This window comes from Panthera tigris, chromosome B1 (assembly GCF_018350195.1).
Source record: "Panthera tigris isolate Pti1 chromosome B1, P.tigris_Pti1_mat1.1, whole genome shotgun sequence".
NCBI lineage: Eukaryota > Metazoa > Chordata > Mammalia > Carnivora > Felidae > Panthera > Panthera tigris.
In genome coordinates, this window is record NC_056663.1 from 161,856,434 (window position 1) to 161,871,868 (window position 15,435).

Below are 15,435 nucleotides of genomic sequence, written 5' to 3' on the forward strand. Positions count from 1 at the left end.
TAAGGTTCATTTATATTGCGGTTCGGTGATGTAACCTTACAATGCTATCACAGAGCATAAATCAATTTTATTGTGCAATATAGGACTCTTGAAAGATCAACACACTTTTGTAGAGGACTATATCTTTTAAAAATAATCAAAGACAAATAAATGTTTTAAAAAGACAGGTAACCCCATAAGGAATTAAAATTCAAATGTTTCAGTTTTTGGTTGACCAAACAAACAAACAAACAAAAAACCCACAAAAAACACCCATAAGCCTCAGATGAAATGATTTGCATTGTCCCAAAATTCCAGAAAAAAAGAAGGAAAGAAATAGATAATGGTTAGCAAATTTTGGTTGTAAGAAGGACCGAAAAGATTGGCCCAAACCACACTTTATTCATGTGCCAACTATAATTTGGTAAAAGCTTAACAGTGTGACTCCCCATTTCTGCTTCATATCAACTAGTCAGAATTTGTGCTGAGTCTCATTTTCATATACCAACGGATAGATAACCATGAACGGTAAGGAAAAGATCTGGAGCTTAAACGTAATAAAACATTGGTATTTGAAAATTCCTTATCATTTAGCTTATCATAAAAAAAAATCGGGTCTGGTGTCTTACATGGCTGCAATGCTTTTTCCAGCATCACTTAAAACTATGAAATATGCTTTAAACTATGTACTCTTCTCCCACTCCCTACTGTAAATTCTACCAAAGTATACATTTTTCTGTAATAGAAGCTTCTAGTACTTTTGAAACATTAAACAGAAATTTTAATTCTAGATTGAGGAGTCTCTCGTATTTAAATTCACTGAGAGGGATCCTATGATTGAAGCCTCAGATCTTAAATGTAAAATTTCTCAGTACAAGGTGAGTTCATATTAAAACATTATAAACTCCGACAGAAAGAAACATCTTTCTGTTAAAGGAAAAAACGCTTAGTTGCTAAAACAAAGAAAAAATTCATTTTATCATTTCACATATAAACATATGCTGTCTTTCCAAAATCTTATTAAGTTGTCAGTTAGCTAAATAAATGTGTCCCAGAAAAGTGATTTTTGAAACATCGTAAACTGAATTGCATTTTCAAAATGAAAAATGTATCCTGAAAGTACAGAAGAAATAGACTCTAAGAAACCCATTTGTTTGGATACGAAATGACCATTTCCAGAAGAAATGACCAGAATAAGGCTGTCTCCGTTTCTACATTTTGCATTTTAAACAGAGACTCGGTTTCTCTGGAATACGTCTGTGGTTGGAGGACCTTCACCAGTGTGCACTCTTGCTCTCTGCAGAGTGGACGTCCTCCCCAGTGTTTGGCGGGGGGCAGGAAGATCACATTGGAGCTGAAGGAAAACAGATCTCTAGAACATCGTTTTTTCTTTTGAGGTCAGATTTCACGAGAAAGTATTCTACGCTTGATGCCTCTGCGTTTTCATCGTTTTCTTGCTTATTAATGTAGTGCCGTCTGGCTTCTGACACTTCCTTGCTAAAAAGTCTCCCAGACCACTAACCATAAGGAGGTTTCCTCTGTCCTCATTCTTCTGGACTTCTTTGCAGCATTCACTGCTAGACTCACCGCTACCTTGTGCGTGTGCCTGTTCTGTGACTGTGATGGGGTGCGAAGTCAGTTATGTCTGGGTCTGCCACCAAAGAGCCAACCTTCAATTTCTATGTCCATAAACATAGGGAAAATATCTACTTCCTAGAATATGGAAGGAGGAAGAAAGCCGTGAGCAGAGTGAAGCTTCTGACCGAAGCAGTGCTGTGTGCTTCAGCTGTAGAAGCTGAAGTCTGAGTGAGTGAATCTACATGGGAACCTAACAGAAGAAGGTTGTTTGATGAGAGGGAAATCAAAGCAAACAAACCCAGTTAGATGATTTTCCCCTTTCTTTCTGGGAAATATGCTTACTCATTCTTTCCAGTTCACTTGTCCTTTTCTAGTCTTTATGCTGAGTGTCTGCCTTTTGATAATGCATTCTTTCTTCGTGCAGAATTCTAAATAGTTTTCCCATGTTCAGCTTAGTTATGAATCCATTGAACTCTGTTCACTCCCCCCAAATCACCTTGCTCGTATTTGGGACTTCCAAGCTTCTGTGGTCACTTTTATAGAAAACTCTCTTGAGCTACGTTTCCAGATGACAGTGTGGGCAGGGTCCGTTATATTGAGCTACTTCTTAATTGACTCTCCTGGTCCTGGGGCACAGTAGTGTCTGGTCCATATACTCATTATGAAGTGGGGTGAGTTCTTTCAACCATTTGTGAGAAGACAGGCCTTTCCCACCTTTACCATCGCAAATGCTCCAGTTCCAAGCCCCAGACAGACAGAGCCCTGGTTTGCTAACGTCCCTCCTACAATGTGATGTCCAGAGCTGAGCACAGATGTCTTAGTCTTTACCTCTGTTTGGACACTAGACTTCTCCTAATGAAGCTCCAAATGAGATTGATGGTTTTTGGTTCCCACCAATGCCACACTATCATGTCCCTCTTTTACCGCATAATAAAACTGGCTTGAGAAAATTTTACTCAAATATACTTTTTTCACCATCGTTGAGAATACTCGCTTCCTTTATTGGTACTGGAGTTCATCCAGTTCTGACTGGATAACAACTATGTTTTGATCATGTTTATATCTTTTACCTTCATTTTGGAGAATTTTATCTGGAATTAAAGGGAACATGCACAGCTGCTGTGTGTGTGTGTGTGTGTGTGTGTGTGTGTGTGTGTGTGTGTGTGTGAAATTGTCAGACTGCACAAAGGATAGGTTAAAACCCAAATAAGACCCTCATACCATGTGATATATGGTAATTTATAAAAGATGAGAAAATCTGGATGCCTCATAGGACACACACACTGATTATTAACTCTCACACATCCTTGTCTTCATATAGAAGCTGTTACCACAATTTGGGGAATGAGGAAGTGAGTTGGTTTTTATTGAATCACTGCTTTATTTCAGGTACTCTAACAGAGTTTTACATAATTTGTTTCATGTAAACCTTTCAATAATCGTACGAATTTGATACTTTTTATTTTACTCCCATTTCACAGGCAAGGAACGCCGAGACCCAAAAAGATGCAGTTTCTTTTCCAGGATTACTGTGCCAGTTGTTGATTTGCTGTCTCTCAGATGTAAACTCACCCCTCCGCTCTGTAACGCTAATGAAGGCTGGGACTCTGCAGACCTCGTTCTGCTTTTCCCGCTGGCTTCCTGCTAGAGAGAGACAGCAAAGCCAGAGGGGATGTCCCTCTGGTCCCTTCCTCTCTGCTTCCTGTGGATTTTCCTGCTGCTTGTCAGGGTCATGCCAGCTCGACTTCACCCCTGCACCGGCAGGGTCTTCCTGTGGTAGCAGCCGAGTCTACTCTGCAGTTCTGCCATCATGTGCAGAAGCAGCTTTATGAGCCCGGGTGCCATTTAGGAGCCTGGGCGCTCCTCCGAGGTGCCAGTCCAGTCGGGGAGAGCCCCGTTCTCAGAGGACTGAGTTTTACTGCAGAGGGTCCTGGTTTCTAAGTTTTGATAATTCCAACCTCTTCCCTTTGTTCCCTCTGCCCAGTAGTGGTATCTGCTTCCAACAATTGCTATGACCACGATACCTTGGAGATTGTATTGTATTGTATTGTATTTTAGAGAGCACGAGTTGGGGAGAGGGGCAGAGGGAGAGAGAGAGAGAGACAGAGAGAGACAGGCCGGGTGGTGGTGGTAGAGAATCTCAAGCAGGCAGAAGCAGGGCTCGATCCTATAACACTGGGCTCATGACCTGAGATGAAATCAGGAATCAAACACTCAACTGACTGAGCCACCCCGGTGCCCGAGTTCTCTTTTTATCCTTTCAGTTACACAGTTAACAATTTGTATGTTAAATTTTCTCTGTTCAGATAACTGCTCTGTTTTCTGCCTTTCTGGGCCCGGACTTATATACTTTTACAGCAAGTAATCCAGGATACAAGCCTGGGTCTGTTGACTTCTGTATCAGGCCTCTTGTGAGATAGAGGACTCAAACTACTGAGGACAGGAGGAGAGCGAGAGGGGAGCGAGAGGGGAGTGGGAAGAGAGCGGGAGGGGAGCGGCTACCAAGCTACAAACACAGAGACGAGTGTGTGGTTCCTGTGCTTAAAACCCTTTGCTTCAAGATAGTGTTCAGACTCCTTACCATGCAGATTATAAAATTCTTCTGCCTTCTGGCTGGATGCTTCCCCCATCATTTCCCATTGCCTTGCCTCCCTTCTCCCCATATTCCAGCAGGAACCTCTGCAGAGCCAGGTCTTTCTTAGCTTTGCCTGAAATATTCTCCTTTGATTGTCCCTGCAGATCCATTTCACACTTCTGTACCGTGCTTCTGGGGGGCTTACCATTTTGGACTGCCTCAGCAGCCTTTCCTGTCCTCTACCTCGCATGTGGAGTCGCGGGCGGGAGTTTGAGCGGGTGAGAGGACAGTGTGGTTGAGGTGAGGGTCGGTTATGTCCCTTTACTCTCCCCTCATTGGTTTCCTTGATATTCTTGATCTTCCTTAGCCTGCGTTCTTGCCTTATTTCTCCTGTTCGAGGGTGCCGTCCTTCCTGCCAGGAGCTTGACTAATAGAACCACTCACCTTCCAGTGCACGTGTGTGCGTGCACACGCGCGCACACAGAGTCTCTTTCTTGTCAAAGTCCATCTTATTTTTCATGATCTAATACAGAAGTCACTTGCTCTGCAAAACCATATTTAATCTCCTTCTGCTCTTCTTCCTAAACCCTTCCTCGGCAGGCTGAATTGATTTCCGTGGCTTCTGAGGACCCACAGCTCTTTTTCTTGTTGCACTTACCACAGTGCGTTGCAGTTAGATGTGTGGATCTGAAACCTTTGTAGGGAGTGTCCGTGTCATATTCTTCCCTGGCTCTTGAGCTTGGCACATAGCCGGTGGCTTAGGACTTGTGAATGGATTGCTTAATGAGTGTGGATGAGTAACAGAGGGACAATGACTATTTCTGTCTTCACTTACATGAATTGGTATTTCTTTTTTTCTTTAAGTATTTATTTATTTTTGAGAGAGAGCAAGCATACATGAGAGGGAGAGGGGCAGGGGCGGGGGGACAAAGGATCCGAAGTCGGTTCAGCACTGACAGCAGAGAGCCCAATGTAGGACTTGAACTCATGAACTGTGAGATCATGACCTGAGCTGAAGTCGGATGCTTAACCGACTGAGCCACCCAGGTGCCTCTGCATGAATGTTTCTATTTGTAGATTTGCTTTCTGATAGTTCTTGTTGCTCTTGATGTCTGTGTGCATCTAATCATGTCTTCTCCCTCGGGTTCTTTTCCCTTTGTCACTCTGCTCTTCTGATTATCTTCCTCTTTCTGGTAGTTGTTTTGTGCCTTCTGTTCCTTATGTTTAGTTTCCTAGAAGACTATATATTTTTGTATCCCCTGTTGTACCTTGTACATAGATACTCAGTTAATGATTGCAACTGATCTCAAAGCCTTACCCTACTTCTTTCCCCTTCCCCACCCAAACTGAAACACCCATTCAGTCTCCTGGCTTTTAAAATTCTCATCCAACACTTTTTCCATCATCTTTCTCATCCCCTTCCATCCTCTCTAATACACAACATCATATATCCCTGTCAGTACTGTTTTTGTTCATATCGTTATTGCAGCAGTTACTAGCAAACCCTGACTAGTTGGACCTGAGAACTCTTATCTATGCTTCTTGGTATTCTCCACACCAAACCAAGACCTTGAACTTACTCTATACCCAATAAATGTTCATGAAATTAATAAGTACATTTTTAAAATTTTTCAAAAATGTTTATTTATTTTTGAGAGACAGAGACAGAGTGTGAGTGAGGGAGGAGCAGAGAGAGAGGGAGACACAGAATCTGAAGCAGGCTCCAGGCTCTGAGCTGTCAGCACAGAGCTTGACATGGGGCTTGAACTCACAAACAGTGAGATCATGACCTGAGCCAAAGCCAGATGCTTACCCGACTGAGCCACCCAGGTGCCCCTTAATAAGTACATTTTTGAATTAATTCTGTTAGTTCAGTTGATGTTTATTATGTATTTATTTAATGGATTTCTTTTTCTATCACTCTCTTGTGGAGTCCAGGAGTGACATTGATTTAGAACATTGGTTCTCAAACTTTTGGTCTCAGGAAGTCCTTTACATTCATTTTAAAAAATTTATTTAATTTTTAGTTAACATATAATGCTATATTAGTTTTAGGAGTGGATTCTGAGAGTAACATTGATTAGAGCATTAGTTCTCAAAACTTTTGGTCTCAGAACCACTTTAAATTCTTAAAAATTGTCTAGGACCCCACAAGCTTTTGTTTATGTGGATTATATCTGTTGTCTCTTTGAAAGGAGAAAACATTGCATTAGAAATTCAAGCAGGGGGGCGCCTGGGTGGCTCAGTCGGTTAAGCATCCGACTTCGGCTCAGGTCATGATCTCACAGTCTGTGGGTTCAAGCCCCGCATCGGTCTCTGTGCTGACAGCTCAGAGCCTGGAGCCTGCTTCCGATTCTGTGTCTCCCTCTCTCTCTGTCCCTCCCCTGCTCATTCTCTGTCTCTCTCTGTCGCAAAAATAAAATAAAAAACATTAAAAAATTAAAAAAAAAATTTAAGAAATTCAAGCAGGGACGACTTTTTAAAATATTTATTTATTAATATAAAAATATGATAAACCTATTATATGTAAACATGAGTCACATTTTTATGAGAAATAACTGTTTTCTAAAACAAAATAATGTAGAGTAGCACTGCTTTACATTTTTGCATACCTGTGAGGTCTGGTTTAATGGAAGACAGCTGCATTCTCATATTTGCTTCTTCAGTTAACCTGTTATGATATGGTATTTTGGATGAAATGTTTAAAAATAAAATGGCCTTACACAGATACATAGTTGGAAAAAGGAGGACTATTTTAATACCTTTTAAGAAAATTGAAGATATTCTTCTTTGACGCCAACTTTACAAGAAGCAGTTTCTTAGATTTAATGACATTGTGGAATATGATACCAGATCATGGAATTTTCCATCCTGTTACATTTAAACCCATAGATCTCTCTTGCACATTAAATGGATCTGTTACACATGCATTATTTTATACCACATACAACTTGGAAAATATTTGTTCTCTAAATTATGCATAACTTCCAGATATTGACACATATTACATAATATAAAAAACATACATAACATAAAAAACATGATATCCCCACGGATATCATTAGAAAATGTTTAATTATTTGGAGTGTAGAGATATAGGGGCAGATGCAAGTATTCCAGAATTGTAATTTTCATATGAAAACTTGACCTTTGTCATTGACAAGACAACTGTCATTTTCCTTGGAGTGACAGGCTCACTTCATTCATTTTTTGGCAAAATGTACAAAGAACCAGAGTTTCTCAGTTGTTTCCTCCATAAGAATTATGTGGCAAGAAAACAGTGGCAACTCAAGTAATCACAGCAGTGCTTTTCCTCCAGTCATTCACTGTATTACAGTTGGTACGAGAAGTGCTTGTCGTATATTTCCCATTTCTTTACACAGGATATTGATGTTTTCTTGAGGGTTGAGATTTGATACAAGTGACCTCTAGTTTTCTCGTGACCATTCTGAAGTGAGACTGACCACTTGTGTATTTTGGCACCACTGCCTGTGTTGGTGCTAAGGCCCCAGCACTTTTACCTACCATTGTTTTTGTACCATGTGTAAACACTGCACAGTAACAAAACAAGGAGCATCTTAGTATTATTATTAAAACAACTGACTTTTTCGGCTACCCGATAGTGTCTCAGGGACCCAGAGGTCTGTGGAACACCTTTGATAACCGTAATATGAAAAAATTCCATATTTCCTGGGGTACAAGATTGGCACAGTTTTCTAGAGATCAGTGGAATCATAGCTGGGTGTCAAAATACAAGGAAAGAAAGCTCATTGAAATTTTTTTCTAGATATTATCCAGATCTACAGGTAATAGACAATCATGTTTATTCATTTAAAAGATATTTGTTATCTGCTCATATTATATATTAAGTCTTTGTAGGGAATAAGAAATGTATAAAATATTGTTTTGTCGGGGCACCTGGGTGGCTCAGTCGGTTGAGCGTCCGACTTTGGCACAGGTCATGATCTCACGGTTTGTGAGTTCGAGCCCAATGTTGGGCTCTGTGCAGGCAGCACAGAGCCTGGAGCCTGTTTCAAATTCTGTGTCTCCCTCTCTCTCTGCTCCTCCCTCGCTCATGCTGTGTCTCTCTCTCTCCTTCAAAAAATAAATAAAAAAAAACATTAAAAAAATTTTAAAAATATTGTTTTGTCTTCAAATAAGTCATTTAACTTTTCTGAGTCTGTTTTTCTGTCTGCAAGATGGGGGGTTAGCAGATTATCTGCTTATCTGATAATTAGATGATTTATATGAAACATAGCATTTATGAAATTCAAAGTATTCTGTCAAAGAAGGGCATATGATGGAATTATTTATTGTCTCCTGGGCATGTAAGATACATTATAAACATAATGACCAATGGTTATGTAACTGCGTATGAAGAGTATTCTACCCAATGTAGAGGTGGAATTATTCTGTCTGAAGGATTTGTTCCCTGATCATTTCAGTTGGAAAATGTGTGGCTAGAGTAATGGTTTTCAGAAGCAAAAGTTGAGATTTGGAATTTAGTTACCTAGTGATTATCTCGAAGCCTAAGTAGTAAATTTCTAAAGGAAATAAAAGGTTGACCAACTAGAGAGAGAAGGTAGAATGGTTGAGAAGGGTGGAGGACAGAACCCTAAACAATACCTCTGTTTAAGGGTACGAAGGAAATAGAGAATCTTAGAGAAATGGACAGAAAGTTTTCACTGAATTAAAAATAATGCCTGAAAGCTTTTAGGTCATTAAACAAATGCTTCCCTATTACACCTCATGTAACTTAATTTGCCTCTGTTTCTCGGTGTCCCTCATTTGCAAGATGGGAATCTGAATTTTTAATGTCCCTTCTTCAAGCATCTACCCTCTGGCCTATATTTTTAACTTAAATTGGTGCATCTTTTTTCTCTTCTTTTTCCTTCCTCTGCCTCTTCGTCTTCTTTCTCCTTCTCTTCCTCTTCTTCCTTATTTTTATGTTTTCTTCACATAAGGGATCCTCAACAAGAGAATAAGGGCCAGGAGTTTAAAAACCCGAGAATGATATGATGAGAAGGCTCATGGCTACAAGATGGGAGTTTCTTTCCATAGAGGCTCCCCTGAGAGCAGAAATTCCTTTCCAAGTGGGGGTAGACCCACCAAGGAAATGCTCCTTCCCTGGCGGCCTAGAATACTGCCCTCTAGAAAACAGGGGTAGTCTATCTGTTCCCTTACATGCTTTCTGCTGAGTTTATAAATGTTGATGCAGTGTTTAAGTTAGCTTCAGGAAGGCTGCATTTCCAAGGAAAACCAAACCATAAATGTTTCTGGTGGTTTTATATTTCACTGTTTTGTGTAACTTTTGGGGAAAGCTGTTTATTTCCTATTTGTGACCCCTGGTCCCACAGCAGTTATGCTTTATTCCACACCATCTTGAAAACATATCTTGCAATAAAATTCTAAATTTTGGAATGATTTGATTAAATTGATTTGCCTAATTAAAATGCTCTTTTCACATTAGTTTCTTACTCTATCTTTGTAGTGCCATAGAGCTCAAAATTTGTGTTAACAAGAAACATACGCGATCTAAAGGATAGCCCAGGAAACCTTCAGTATATATAGTGTGATAAAAATGGACATCAATTTCCAGCTGGACTTTATCCAGGTTTCACTATACAGATGGCTGTATATACTGCCCTTCAGATCCTTACGGGAGAAGATTTATAATGTCTTCCCTCTCCCTTCTTTAATAACTTGTTTCAGCGTCTAATGGTCATCACGATCGTGAAGTTTGTTTCTCATTTCTGACTAATCTCTCCACCTGGATGCTGACCATATTTCTTTGCCCTTTGACCTCAACAGAGGTGGGAAGCTGGCAGTTATTTTTACTCTTCTGTTTCTTTATCCCTTGAAAGTCAATGCTTCATCCATTGTATAAATCAGTGATAGTGATAAACTCAAATTTCCCAGACAAAAATACATATCTGTTTATTTTACCTGAGGCATACGTGATTTTATTTCAGAATTAAGAGGCTATTTAAAAAGTAATACTAGCACCTGCTTCTCGAAAATTCAAATCATAATGTACATGAACTAAAAAGTGAAGGTACACCCTCCCTCCCCACTATTGTGCTCTTCAACATAATCTTTGTTCCTAAATTACTTTCTTGCTTTCCAAGCCTTTTTCTATGTAACATGGGTAAGAAAGTAAGTAAATAAATATGAAAAATATTATGAGAAAAATAAAATAAAGAAGCATACTAATCATATGGCAATATAGTTTCCCTTGTGATTCTTTTCCCTCATTCTTTAAAAAAAGGTTTTTTTTTAACGTTTATTTACTTTTGAGAGACAGAGAGTGAGCAGAGGAGGAGCAGAGAGAGAGAGGGAGACACAGAATCTAAACCAGGCTCCAGGCTCTGGCTGTCAGCACAGAGTCTGAAGCAGGGCTCCAACCCATGAACGGCAAGATCATGACCTGAGCCGAGGTCAGACGCTTAACCAACTGAGCCACCCAAGCACCCCTTTTTCTCTCATTCTTATTAGTGTTTTGGCTAAAATACCAGAAGGAAACTTAGTCATACAGTTGTGCCTTATTTTAAACATTACATGTACACTTTAAAAATTATGTAAAATTGTTAAAATTTTAATTAAAATATTTTAATGTTTATTTTTTATTTTATTTTTGAGAGAGAGAGAGAGAGAGAGAAAGAGAGAGAGTGGGCATGAGTAGGGGAGGGGCAGAGAGAGGCAGACACAGAATCTGAAGCAGGCTTCAGGCTCTGAGCTGTCAGCCCAGACAGAGCCCAGCGCGGGGCTTGAACTTGTGAACTGTGAGATCATGACCTGAGCTGAAGATGGACGCTTAATCAACGAGCCACCAGTGGACGCTTGAGCCACACAGGAGCCCCAATTAAATTGTTAAATTTAAAATGTGTGAAGATATTGCTACATCCCTAGAAAAGTGTTTCAACGAAAGCTAAATATACACCCACCTGCAAACACATGGGCATATAGCCAGTAGAAATGAGTGCTTACATCCACCAGTGAGTGCTTACGTCTAACATATGTTAGAATGTTCATAGTATCATTATTTATAATGGCTCCAAACTGTAAAATATAAGCAGAATAGATGAAAAAACAATCAAAGCAGAATAGATGAAAAAAAAAAAAAACCCAGTACAATCATTTAGAGCAATAAAGCACATTAAAAAAAAAAAAAAAAGATCGAGATTCTGGATAATGTTGAACAAAAGCTAGACACAAAAGAGTACATATGTGTAATTTCATTTATATGAAGTTCAAAAGCAGTTAAAAAAAAAAGATCTGTGCTGGTAGAGGCAGAAGTAATGGTCTACCTTTGTGGGATTACTGACTGGATAGGTATACAAAGGAATCTTCTAGAGTGTTGAACATATTCCATACCTTGATCTGAGTGGTGGTTACATGGTAGATATATACGTAAATATCAATTGAACTGTACACTTAATATTTGTATGCTTTACTTTATGTTATACTCCTCATTTTCCACCTGTTTTACCTGGTGCTCCCGAACCTGGAGTTGCTGGTGTCTTCTAGGGAGGTGGCTCCCTCTTTGTTGCCCTACCTTTTCATGGCAAAGCCTTTTATGGGTGGCTGAGGTTAGGAGGTTTATTTTTATGGTTTGTTTTGCTCCATCATTTAGTATACTTCCAACCCTCTTTTACCTTCCAGGAATTTATATTTTAGCTAAAATTTTTTTAATATGATAAACATGACAATAGTATAAAAATAGATAAAAATGACTATATATATATATATATTTATAAAGTTGGAGTTCACTTACAGTTATCATTACTTGAATATTCTCATTTCTGCTGTTTCTCAGTTATAACTAAGTACAGTTATGTCTCCCAGTGGAAAATTTCATTCAGGTTATCTTCTGATTTATATGGATTTATAGCAATATCTTTTTCATAACTAAGGGAATTTGGGTATGGGCTTTCTCTTGGGGTGATGAGAATGCTAAGTGTATCGTGGTGATGGCTGTACAATTCTGCCAAGAACTGCTGAATTGTATATTTTAAGGGTGAATTGTATGGTACGTATCCAAACAAAATTTAGCCAAAGGTTAAACATAAGTCACGAAACTCCCCTAAAATGTAGAAAGAACAGGACATTGAAAAGTTGGTAGAAAAGATAAAAGATATAGAGAACCAATCTAGGAGGTCTAAGAACGATATTTGAAGTTTCAGAAAGAAAGAGACAGCAGAGTATAAGAAATTAGCAAAGGAAGAATGAGACTTTCCCAGATGTGAAGAAAGTCAAACTGAATAGGCCTCCTGAGAAGAAAGTGGAAAGAATAAAAGACTTCTAAACTAGACATAATCACTGTGAGTTCTTAGAGTACAAGAGAATAAGAGCCTGGGGGCCCCCAAATGGAAAAAAGAATCTCACCTACAAAGGGACAGGAATGAGATTGGCACACATTCTTTATTAGCAACCATGAAAACCAGGATGTAGTGAACAGCACATTATTGGCAACCTAGAATTGCAGACCCAGACAAACTATTATGAAACTCTGAGGGCAAGAAAATGCCTTTTCAGGGACACAAAAACTCTGCTTTCTTCAAAGTTTCCTTTCTGAGGAAGTTACTTGAGGATGTCCAGCAAAACAAGGCAGTATACCAAGAAAGAAAAATCAAGGATTTAATGAAACAGTTCCAACAGAGGAGAGCAATAAAAGCAGTTCCAGGCTGCTGGCTGTGCAGAAAGGCCTAGAAAACAGTCTGCCCATGTTGGAATGGGACCATGAAGGGTTTGACAGTATTGAGGAAGGAAAAAACCGCACAGACTCCAAAGGTAAGAGAGTGTATTTGAGGTTAGAAAACGTTAAAGCTTCGGTGAAGGCAGATAATACCTTATCAGAACAGAGAGAGACAGAGAGAGGAAGGAAGGAAGGAAGGAAGGAAGGAAGGAAGGAAGGAAGGAAGGAAGGAAGGAAGGGAGAAAGGGAGGGAGGGAGGGAGGGGAAAAGGAAGAATGGAAGAAAAAAATATGCCATAGAGCATTTTAGGAGCAGAGTATTATATGCATAAGGAAATGTAATCATAGCACTTAATTTGGCTCTGTCATTAGTAGTTATATAGTTTATAATGATGTAAGCACTATCGATTGATTTTGAACTTTTCTAATGAAACCATAGAAAGAGCACATAAGACTGTGTTATGGCTACAGAAAAAAATATAAATGCCTGTCATCGTGACAAGGTACAAATATAAGTATTGGTGATTTGAAAGATGAAAAGGGGAAATAAGTAAAGGGAAGTGTAAGGGGGGGGGTTGACTAATGTCCTCTTTTTAGAACATGGAAAGCTGGAGGCTACCATCTGCAGTTGACAGAACAAAAAAGAAAGTTTTAGTATATAATGTAGGTTACAAAAATAACCAACAGATGGGGGCAAAATGTTTGAAATCTTTTGTCTGCATATAGACTATCTTACAGTCTCTTTGTTGTGTGTTTCTATCCCTTTTTATTTTTTTCTGGCATTCTGATGGAGTAAGGAAGGGATATAAACCTATTTGTTCAGTCTACTCTCTGAGCCTTTTGTATGTTATTTACAAATCTCCTAAAGCATCTTTCACGCACAAGATTCAGGCTGTCTTGTGTTAACTGTTGAATTTTTCTCTGATGGTCCTGCCTACGACCTATGGTTTCATTTTAGTAGAGCTGTTACCTTTATGTATTGTTGTGGGTGTTTTTGCTATAATGTGTATACATTCCTGGAAAAGTTGTTTTGCAGAATCACATACTAGGAATCAGGATTCATGATAAAAAAAAATACCATTAGCAGAGGCCCATTCAAAAGTCTTTGCAAATTAATAATCTGAGTACTGACAAAACCAGTAGGAATCTTGATAAAATACTAGCATAGATAAAAAAGATATGCTAAATTTCTATACAAAGGGAAATGTTACAGCATATACAGGACTCTATGTGAACCAGAGAGTTGAAGGTAGCTTACTGGAAGGGGATGTAAAGAGGAGGAGAGGCTGTTTAGTTGTGCCGAAGATTAGGAGAACAGGAAGCACTTCCAAGGCAGGGGCACATGGCCAGGCAGAGCCCAGAGAAGGAGCTGGAAATGCGTGCGCACTGGGTATCATGGTTTGTTTCGTCTTATGGCTTGCAGCGTTCAGCTCCTGCTATTAGGTGGCACAAAATGTTAAAATAATGAGAAAAAATGACAAATGAACAGATGTGACTTTTGTGTAATACTGAAATTATTCCGTTTGCCAATTGTGTGTGAACAATTAAGTTTTAGCAGGACATACTGTATCTAAATATTTTAATGTACTGTGCCTTTATTATACTAGAAAAATGACTGAAGAAGAGGGAAATGTTATGCTGATTTCTGGGAACGCAAGACTTAAAACACAAAAGTTTGTTTATTCAAATTTCACACACTGGGTTTTCACGAAAATGATGAATAAAAAAACATGCAATGACAGTATTATTATTTCTCATACCAAGAGGTTTTTAAAAAATTTACTAGTAATATGCTGTTTTAGACAAAGTTTCTGATGGTAGTTGCTTTCTACCATTAAGACACAGTTCTATGATTAAATCAAGCCCAGCACTGACAGAATAAGATGTGCAGGAAAGATTTACCAGACTTGCATCTAAGTTCGGCCCCATTGCTGCCTTCTTGTCCAGTGGAGAGAATCTGGTGTTCAGGAGTTTCATCCACAGTACCGATGAATGGCAGGAATGCAGTCTGAGACCCTGGAGAATGTTAAAACACTTGAAGGACTGCTATATGCAAAAGTTGGAGCTAGAGGCTCTGAAGGAGTGAATCTTCAACAGGCATTTTGTTTTGTTTTTCTTACAATCTCTAGTCCTTTATGAGATGGGGCTCTGGGTCTAGGTCAAGGCAACCACCCTAGTAAAAATGATGCCAAACATTTTCTTCTGATGCCTTGTCTTCCAGGTTTGTTTGTTTGTTTGTTTGTTGCCACTCCAGTTCTCCATAGGTTTTTATTTCATGTAACAGCCAGCTTTTATCTTCATGAATATTGTCATGAACCCACTGATACCAGTGATAAGGTTTTAGCTCCAGTCATAACAGATTTCTCCTCCGACTTTCTGTACACACGCGCATCATTAGAAATTTTGCCTTTTTGCTTCTTCGATTGTTATGTCCTCAGTCTTGGAGAGGCACCCTATTTTGAGCTCACCAATACTTACTGGTGTAACTTTATCTGAGAACTTATTTATGGGGCATTGTAGAATTACAGGATAAACTCTACTAGCAATATGGCCTTGGCCAGATGGCTTAACATCTGCGTCTTTACTTGTGCAATGTAGGTAATAGTTTC

The 15,435-nt window shown here is 39.1% G+C and overlaps 1 protein-coding gene across 2 annotated transcripts in view; it reads left to right on the top strand.

Annotated features, from left to right (window-relative positions):
- The window catches only part of SCFD2 (sec1 family domain containing 2), a 399,407-nt gene that overhangs the window by 60,057 nt on the left and 323,915 nt on the right, over positions 1-15,435 (top strand). The window lies entirely within an intron of this gene.